Below are 9501 nucleotides of genomic sequence, written 5' to 3' on the forward strand. Positions count from 1 at the left end.
AGAGATGAGGACAGAGATGAGAACAGAAATGAGAACAGGGATGAGGACAGAGATGAGAACAGAGATGAGAACAGAGATGAGGACAGAGATGAGAACAGAGATAAGAATGGAGATGAGAATGGTGATGAGAACAGATGAGAACAGAGAAGAGCACAAAAGTGAGAACAGAGATGAGGACAGAGATGAGAACAGAAATGAGAACAGGGATGAGAACAGAGATGAGGGCAGAGATAAGAACAGAGATAAGCAAAGATATGAGAACAGAGATAAGAATGGAGATGAGAACAGAGAAGAGCACAGAGATGACAACAGAGATGACAACAGAGATGAGGACAGAGATAAGGACAGAGATGAGAACAGAGATGAGGACAGAGATGAGGACAGAGATGAGAACAGAGATGAGGACAGAGAGGAGGACAGAGACGAGAATGGAGATGAGAACAGGGATGGGGACAGAATTGAGAACAAAGATGAGGACAGAGATGACAACAGAGATAATAACGGAGATGAGAATGGAGATGAGAACAGATGATAACAGAGATGAGCACAGAGATGAGAACAGAGATGAGAACAGAGATGACAACAGAGATGAGGACAGAGATGAGGACAGAGATGAGGACAGAGAAGAGCACAGAGATGAGAACAGAGATGAGGACAGAGATGAGAACAGAAATGTCAACAGAGATGAGGACAGAGATGAGGACAGAGATGAGAACAGAGATGAGGACAGAGAAGAGAACAGAGATGAGAACAGGGATGAGGACAGGATTGAGAACAAAGACGAGGACAGAGATGACAACAGAGATAATAACGGAGATGAGAATGGAGATGAGAACAGATGATAATAGAGATGAGCACAGAGATGAGAACAGAGATGAGGACAGAGATGAGAAAAGATGAGAACAGAGATGAGAACAGAGATGAGGATAGAGATAAGGATAGAGATGAGGATAGAGATGAGAACAGAGACGAGAACAGAGATGAGAACTGAGATAAGCAAAGATATGAGAACAGAGATAAGAATGGAGATGAGAACGGAGATGAGAACAGAGATGAGAACTGAGATGAGAACTGAGATAAGCAAAGATATGAGAACAGAGATAAGAATGGAGATGAGAACGGAGATGAGAACAGATGAGAACAGAGAAGAACACAGAGGTGAGAACTGAGATGAGGAGAGAGATGAGCACAGAGATGAGAACAGATTTAATGAGAACATGATTCATGAATCCCATAATATATATTTTCTGTAAATTAGTATTCAAAGGCAGAATAATGCAAAATCAAAGCACCAACTGTATCTGAGCTCTCTATGTGTTTATCTGTGACTCAATATGTGTGTGACAGTTTAGCAGCATCATATAATTATATCAGCCTCTAGCCTAGCTGTTCTATCGTCGATGTAGTTTCCATGGAGATATTGAGCCACTCTAAACATGATGAAGCTCCTAAAGACTAATGTTTATGTTTTTGGTGATTATGACAAATCTCTGGTTATTCAGTGGTTATTATATATAATTTATTATATATTGTGCAATCTGGTGTATGAAGAAGAGACACAGCTTAGCTGAGAGAGGATAGCAGAAGACAAAAACTGCAGAGTGTCCTCCAGGTTTCAGGGACTCAAAGTTCTAATTTTGTCTCCCAGGTTCTGCAGGAGTATCAGACTTTGGTTTGTGGATCAGACTTTGGTTTGTGGATCAGACTTTGGTTTGTGGAACTCTTGTCCTACTTGTAGCACAAGGCTTCATCCTACCGAGATGCATCTTCTGGAAACTGGAACTACAACTGGAAATACTGACGCCAGAGATGATGAACCTGACTGGCAATGATGTTCAGGTGTTGTGTGTGCATTGCGTGTGCCTCGATAAATTGTTCTGTTTGAAAAACCTCCTCCTTGAAATCACAGTTGCCTGTCTTGGACAAAAACTCTATGGCAAAAACCATACTGCCAGCCAAATGATGAGTTGATCAGTCTTTTATCAGTAGGACTGGATAGCTGTCAGTGAACTGGTGACCTGTGGACAAACAGGGTGTCCTATGGAAAAACAGAGTGTCCTGTGGACAAACAGAATATCCTGTGGAAAAACAGTGTCCTGTAGAAAAACAGAGTGTCCTGTGGACAAACAGAGTGTCCTGTGGGCAAGCTGGTAGGTTGTGGTTGCTGCACTCTGTCGGTTAGTGGATTTCTCTGAATATACGCTAGATTAAGAGTGTTCAAAAACTGGCACATCATTACAGGCAATATCACACCTGTAACACACACACGTCACAGCTCCTCTAACACACACACACACACACACACACACACACACACACATGAATGAATGAATGAATGAATGAATGAATGAATGAATGTTCGATTTATATAGCGCATTTTTCTCAAACTTTTGAACTCAATCTTTAAATTCTGTACTCTGTGTGGTTTAGCAGTTGGAACCCTTAAGGGATTGTAGCTGTATCCACGTGGTCATTACAAGGTTAACACTCACAAGCTATTTCCAGCTACCCCACGTGAACTATTTGTACTGAATCCACATACACCAAAAATAAATTAGGATCTATTTAATGGTTTCAAACAAGGATTAGTTTTCATTTTAATTTTAACATCCTGGAAATACTATTTCTTTCAGATTCAATTCACAAATGTGCAGTGCTGGCTACTTCATGAAGAGCAAGGAGACCTCAACAGAATATCAATAATATAAGAACATAGATCTAGGCTAACTGAAAAATTGGTTCTTGACCTGGAGTCAAATTATTATCTTCCAGCAGAGGGCAGTGTTGATTTATCATACAGGACAGAGAACAAGCCTGTAATCCTCATGTTGTTGAAGAGGTCCTCACCCTCACCCAAACCACGTCTTACGATCGGATGTCTCGAGATTGTCCAGTTAACTTGTACTTGCTGTTTGCAAATGAACTCTGTACTGTGCAAAGGTGTTTCAGTCCAGCTAGGAGGACATATCCGCTCCGTACGTGTTTTGTCTTGGTTTGACTTTTTTGTCTAAAAATGTCTGGTGGAGTTAATTAAATTCTTGAAAACATTTGGCCTTCACTCATGTGTAACATGTTTTTATTATTATGCTGGTGTGTTTTCAGGCTTTTCCTCATAAGGAAATCCAACAATCTTTTATGAGCCAAACCCCCTCGGAAGGAGAAATCTCCATGAACAGGAAGGACGTGCGGCTCCAACGGCAACACTGAGCTTCTCGCAGGGTTTCTTTGTAGCTTTACCAAAGGCACAAACTGCAGGCCTACAGTCGGCCAAAACCCCACAGTGCTCTCTGAGCTAATGAAAGACATTTTAAGCTTATTTGTTACCTAATACTCACTGCCCCAGTGCCAGCCATGTGGAAAATCAACATTGTTTAAATGTAACATATTACTTCAATTAACCTTAAATTATTAATTTAAGATTTATTTTCTTCTATTCTAAAAAATGAGGGTTGAAATATCCTTAATAGTTTGTTAGCCAAAATCACTTCAAATAAATAACATGTTTTAACCTCCATTTAATCCCCTGTGCAACACACCTGTGTATTTATATTCCAGTTGCCGCACATACTTGCGTGGTGATATTAAATGAGTGTGTATGTTTCCGCACGTTCGAGGAGGGGGGGGGGGGGGATCTCTGCACTCTGGGCCTGGGTGTGTGCTTCACATAGCGCTCAGGCACCGTCAGAAGGGTTAGTGCCATCCTGAAGGTCACTTTGAATGTTAGCGAGTGTGTGATGAGTGTGTGATCTGCTGGTGGGGGACTTCCTGCTGAGTGGAGGGGGGAGATGACACAAATTTCTTTTGGGCAGGTGATAGAGTTACGGATATGGAGAGAGACTCTCTCGCTCCTGAGAGAATGGAGGCTCTTTGTGGTGGGATACAGCTCAAAGAGGGAGGAGGAGGAGGAGATGGGAGGGGTGGGGTGGTGGAGGGGGAGAAGAGGGTCACAGGGAGGAGGCTGGTCAGAAGGTGGAGGGGGGTGTTGTAGATAGACAAGACACTTAGTTAAGAAACTCCTTTTTGTTTCTTTGTCTCGTTTCATTTATTCTCTTCTCCTCTCTCCTATTCTCTTCTCTTAACTCCTCTCCTTTTCTCTTCTCTTCTATTCTCTCCTCTTCTCTTTTGTGGAGGTGTGCAGGTATAGAGGTGTGGAGGTGAGAGGGTGTGGAGGTGTGGATGTGCGGAGGTGAGAAGGTGTGGAGGTGTGGATGTGTAGAGGTGAGAAGGTGTGGAGGTGTGGATGTGTAGAGGTGAGAAGGTGTGGAGGTGTGGATGTATAGAGGTGTGGAGGTGTAGATGTATAGAGGTGTGGAGGTGTGGATGTGTGGAGGTGAGAAGGTGTGGAGGTGTGGATGTGTAGAGGTGTGGAGGTGTGGATGTGTGGAGGTGAGAAGGTGTGGAGGTGTGGATGTATAGAGGTGTGGAGGTGTAGATGTATAGAGGTGTGGAGGTGTGGATGTGTGGAGGTGAGAAGGTGTGGAGGTGTGGATGTGTAGAGGTGAGAATGTGTGGAGGTGTGGATGTATAGAGGTGTGGAGGTGTAGAGGTGAGAAGGTGTGGAGGTGTGGATGTGTAGAGGTGAGAAGGTGTGGAGGTGTGTATGTGTAGAGTTGAGAAGGTGTGGAGGTGTGGATGTATAGAGGTGTGGAGGTGTAGAGGTGAGAAGGTGTGGATGTGTGGAGGTGAGAAGGTGTGGAGGTGTGGAGGTTAGGAGGCATGAAGGTGTGTCTTGCAGTGTATGTCCACCTCTCTGCTCCCTGTTTACTAGAACAGGGAGGGGCCGTTGCAATTGTGTCTCCAGCACAATGGGTTTTACGTGTGTAGTGTTCCTCCTCTCAGCTCCACATACCTGTCTTTGTCTCTCTGGGTTAGTCATGTTTCAGAATAATCTGCCCATTGAAAAGGTTCCTGTGTTTTGGGTCAGGGTTTATAGAGCAAATGTGAGTACATAGGTTGTTAAGGAGAACCCGTCCTGCCATAGGGAGAGGTGAAGTTCTCACCATTCTCAGCCTGGCTCTGTGGCTCTGTGAATGCTCTGATATATGGTTTAGATCACATCATTCTGTTATCGTTCGTTTACAGTTGTTATCACACTGGCTGGCATATTTTACACTTGTATGAACAAAAAACATGAACAATATGACTTTTCCACTTTCATTTTAAAATGTTTTTAAATTATTTCTTAAAGTTTTCTTAAATTGGCACATCTTAGAGGTCACGGTCTGTGCTGTTTTAAAGCAGAGCTCCAGGACAGAATGTCCGTGAGAGTCTCTGAGAGTCTTTATCGCTGGCTGTGTCTCTGTTTCATTCTGAAAAGATCCATGCAGTTACTGGACCACTTCCCCTCAGGGTTAATCTTCCCCCATTCATCACTGAACTCTACAAAGATGGCTACTGGTTGACAATAGGAATAATATGGGGATAGTGTTTTCTCTCAGCATGTCCTGGTTCATCTTTTGGCATGACCCAGGCTCCTATAAACGCTCTCGTCACTCTCCAGCAGACGCAGGTCAGAGCCAAGACACGGCTGTAGCTGCAGGCTCCAGTGCTCCACAGTCCACAGGGATTAGCAATTCACAGTCCACACATTGTTCTCCAGGCTACAATGGCCACACGGGAAACTCTCCCTCCATTGTGCGGGAGTCTGAGAGCTTTGGAGAGGGGAACAAAGGTGCAACACACCTGCAACTGTTGATCAAACCTTTTTTTTTTTCTTTTTTTTTTTGTCTCGTTCTGTCTTTACCTGAGACGCAGCCTTTGGCTCGGTCCACCACATCAAACCAGGGTTCCTCAGAGCATTTCCCCCGTGCTGTGTTACTCAGGTAACCAACACTCACCTGTGAAGAGTTATTACTACATCAAATAGCACGATGACTTCACACCTCCTCATAGCCCGACATCTCTTGGGAAACGAACCATTATTTTTGCATTTTGTTGTTGTTATTGTTGTTCTTTTTTGAAGTAAAATGTATTATTTGCAGTTTGTTACCTAAGGTGTAAGTATCTGAGCCTTTTTGTAACAGCGTTGACAGTAATGATCCCTGTGAAGTTTTCCTAGGTACATCCACAAAGTCCCACCTAAGAATGAAAACAAATGTTCTGGTACTTTCTAAGGTAATCATCAGTCTTATTTTGACAAGTAAGATATGAACTTTGACCTGAAAAAAGAACAAACCCTGTGCCAGGATCTGTGATGGAGACGTCTGAGCTGTACCACTAATTCCCTCTCTGATATGTTTTTTTTTTCTTGTGAACTTCTACTGACCGCTTTAAAAGGACGGAAAGATTTCACGGACATCCTCATAACAGCAAAGGTTCGATGTGAGTGGAGTCATCAGCACTGTAATACTTTCAAGTTGTGATGAATGAAGAATTTTATGTAATTATCTGTAATTATTCATATTATTATTCTTATTATTTGAACCTTAGTAGAAGTCATTCAAAACTTATGAAACTATATGAAATAATCTCTGTGAACACTGATTAATCTTGAGTGTCTCAGTATCAGTGAGTGATGTTAACAGGTTGAGGTTATTGTGTTACTGTACATTTTCACTGAGGTTTAATTTCCCATTTAACAAATATTGTACTTATCAAACATCAACTGTGTCCAGCCAGTCTAGCTCACTCTTTTTAACTGATCAACTGTGTCCAGTGTGCAGACTGCCATCTTTAATCTACACTAAATCAAATAACACCACCACCACACAGGCAGAGTGGTTTAAAGAGGTGTGTGTCTGTTTGTGCATTTATGTGTGTGTGTGTGTGTGTGTGTGTGCGCGCACACACATGAATGTATAAATGCATGTGTGCCTGTGGGTGTATTTGTGTATGTATTCTTACATGCGATTGTGCTGAGAATAAGTTTGTGCTGCTCCTGACGTCAGAGATGTATATCCTCTCTTCTTCATCATGGTGATGAAGGCCTGACCGTGGCCAGTTAGCAACCACTGCTTGATACCCTGCGTGACTTCAGGACTTAAAGCCTCTCGGCCTGAAGTGTATCAAGTAGCCTGTTAATTACACCGACTTCAAAAGAGCAGCCGCTCAGGCGTGAGTGTGTGTGTGTGTGTGTGTGTGTGTGTGTGTGTGTGTGTGTGTGTGTGTGTGTGTGTGTGTGTGTGTGTGTGTGTGTGTGTGTGTCCAGTAGATATTTGAATCAGAAAAGCCCCTGGTAGAGTTCTGCTGCTGTGTTCTGATGTATTTTGTATTGTCCTGCAGAGTCCTGCAGTGTTATGTAGTGTCCTGCAGTGTTATGTAGTGTCTTGCAGTGTTCTGCCGTGTCCTGCAGTGTTCTGTAGTGTCCTGCAGTGTTCTGTAGTGTCCTGCAGTGTTCTGTAGTGTCCTGCAGTGTTCTGTAGTGTCCTGCAGTGTTATGTAGTGTCTTGCAGTGTTCTGTAGTGTCCTGCAGTGTTCTGCCGTGTCCTGCAGTGTTATGTAGTGTCTTGCAGTGTTCTGCCGTGTCCTGCAGTGTTCTGCCGTGTCCTGCAGTGTTCTGCCGTGTCCTGCAGTGTTCTGTAGTGTCCTGCAGTGTTCTGTAGTGTCCTGCAGTGTTCTGTAGTGTCCTGCAGTGTTCTTTAGTTCTGCAGTGTTCTGTAGTGTCCTGCAGTGTTCTGTAGTGTCCTGCAGTGTTCTGTAGTGTCCTGCAGTGTTCTGTAGTTCGACACTCACTCTAGTGGGCTGTGATCCAGTGTAGTTTGCAGAACAGCACTGTGCATTTCCTCATCACAGTGCATTTCCTCATCACTGTGCATTTCCTGGAGACCCATCACTGGTCCCTGCTGGATTACAAGGGACTTGTGTGGGAGTCATCACACATGTGTGTGGGAGTCATCACACACAAGCCCCTTGTCGGGTTTTTTTTTACAGCACAGATACTCAGCTATGAATCACTGATGTCAATAAAAGTAATTTATCTTCATGAGTAAGGCATCTATCCCTCGACACATCAACCAAAACCAAATGCCGAAGTGAAGGATTGTGTGTGTGTGTGTGTGTGTGTGTGTGTGTGTGTGTGTGTGTGTGTGTGTGTGTTGGAAGACTATAAATTTATGTGTATATATCTAATAGAAATGCTTGATTTCAAGTATTTCCAGGTGTGTGCTGAGGTGCCGTGCGGAGCCGGATTGCGGTGTGTGTACTCCAACAGTAGCTGTGATGCTGTTTGAAGAGTCATAATGAGTGTGACCGCAGGGGTTGGTGCAGTGGACAGGGACTCCTGACCTCCATTCTAAGTGGGGGCCCTCGGGCCTCTCAGGGGCCAAGCACATCAAAGCTGGCGGGGGGATGAGTGAGTGGGGCAGCAGCCAGTATTTACCCGGCCACCGGTGCAGAACGGGCCAAACAACCAGCACCAAGCCTCCTGCACAACCTCGACTGACAGACGGCTAATCCACACAGGACCCGCAAGGCCATGCGTGACAGGCAGAGAGGGGGAGAAAGAAAGAGAAAAAGAGAGAAGGAAAGAGAGAGAAAGGGAAAGAAAGAACAAACACATTTTTCTCTCTTTCCTTCAACAAACAGAAGAGAGTAGGAGAAAACATTTGTTTTATGTGTGTGTGTGTGTGTGTGTGTGTGTGTGTGTGTGTGTGTGTGTGTGTGTGTGTGTGTGTGTGTGTGTGTGTGTCCGTCCGTCCAGAGATTGTAAGCAGGGTCAATTCATTTCACTCTCTTCTGTTCATATTTAACTATACTTGCAGCCTGTTGGTTAAAAGTAAAACCAAAACCATTTCGGCACCAAGTATGTGGACAGCACACATGACCCAAAGACACTTTCATATGAGGGGGGGTTACACGCAAAGACCATGCCTGACCCCAACACTAACCCCAACCCCAAACCCCAAACCTAACCCTAACCTCAACCCCAACACCTAACCCCAACCCCAGGCCCCAGCCCTGCTTTGTCACAGGTCCCAGAAGCCTGGTTTGGCAGCAGGATGACTCTATATTCCCCTTCTGATTCACAGCTGTTTGTTCTTCTGTCTTCAATTTACAAGGTGGCAAAACCCCCCAGTGTCTCTACAGTTGGCAACCCTGTGGGTCTCTGTGGACTCTGTGTGTTCTGTATTGAGGTCTTGTACGAGTTTTCCACATGTTTGTGGGCCGCTTTAATGACCTGCTCAGCTGGGCTCTCCACCCACGGCCGTCTGCGTCCGAGAGCATGTGGGAACCGATGGAACCAAAGCGTCTGCCGTGCTCTGACCTGCAGCCGTGACTCACTGCCCCCTCAGACAGCCCTCATAACGGCTGCTTATGAAATGAACGTGAATGATTGTGAGCAGGAACTCTCCTGTTGTCTTCCAGGGTTCACACGCCTCCTTTAGTGAAGTCCACTGGTGTTTCTTGTCACCTGCGGAATGCGCATGTGTACGCGTTGTGCGTAAAAAGGGACCTGGTGTCCTGAAAGACAAACAAACATTCTTAGCATTAAAACGCAAAGCATGAAACTTAATCAGAAGATGTTGTGTGTAAAGTCAGATCAGCCCAACACATTTGTAATTG

This window comes from Brachyhypopomus gauderio, chromosome 7 (assembly GCF_052324685.1).
Source record: "Brachyhypopomus gauderio isolate BG-103 chromosome 7, BGAUD_0.2, whole genome shotgun sequence".
NCBI classification, from domain to species: Eukaryota; Metazoa; Chordata; class Actinopteri; order Gymnotiformes; family Hypopomidae; genus Brachyhypopomus; species Brachyhypopomus gauderio.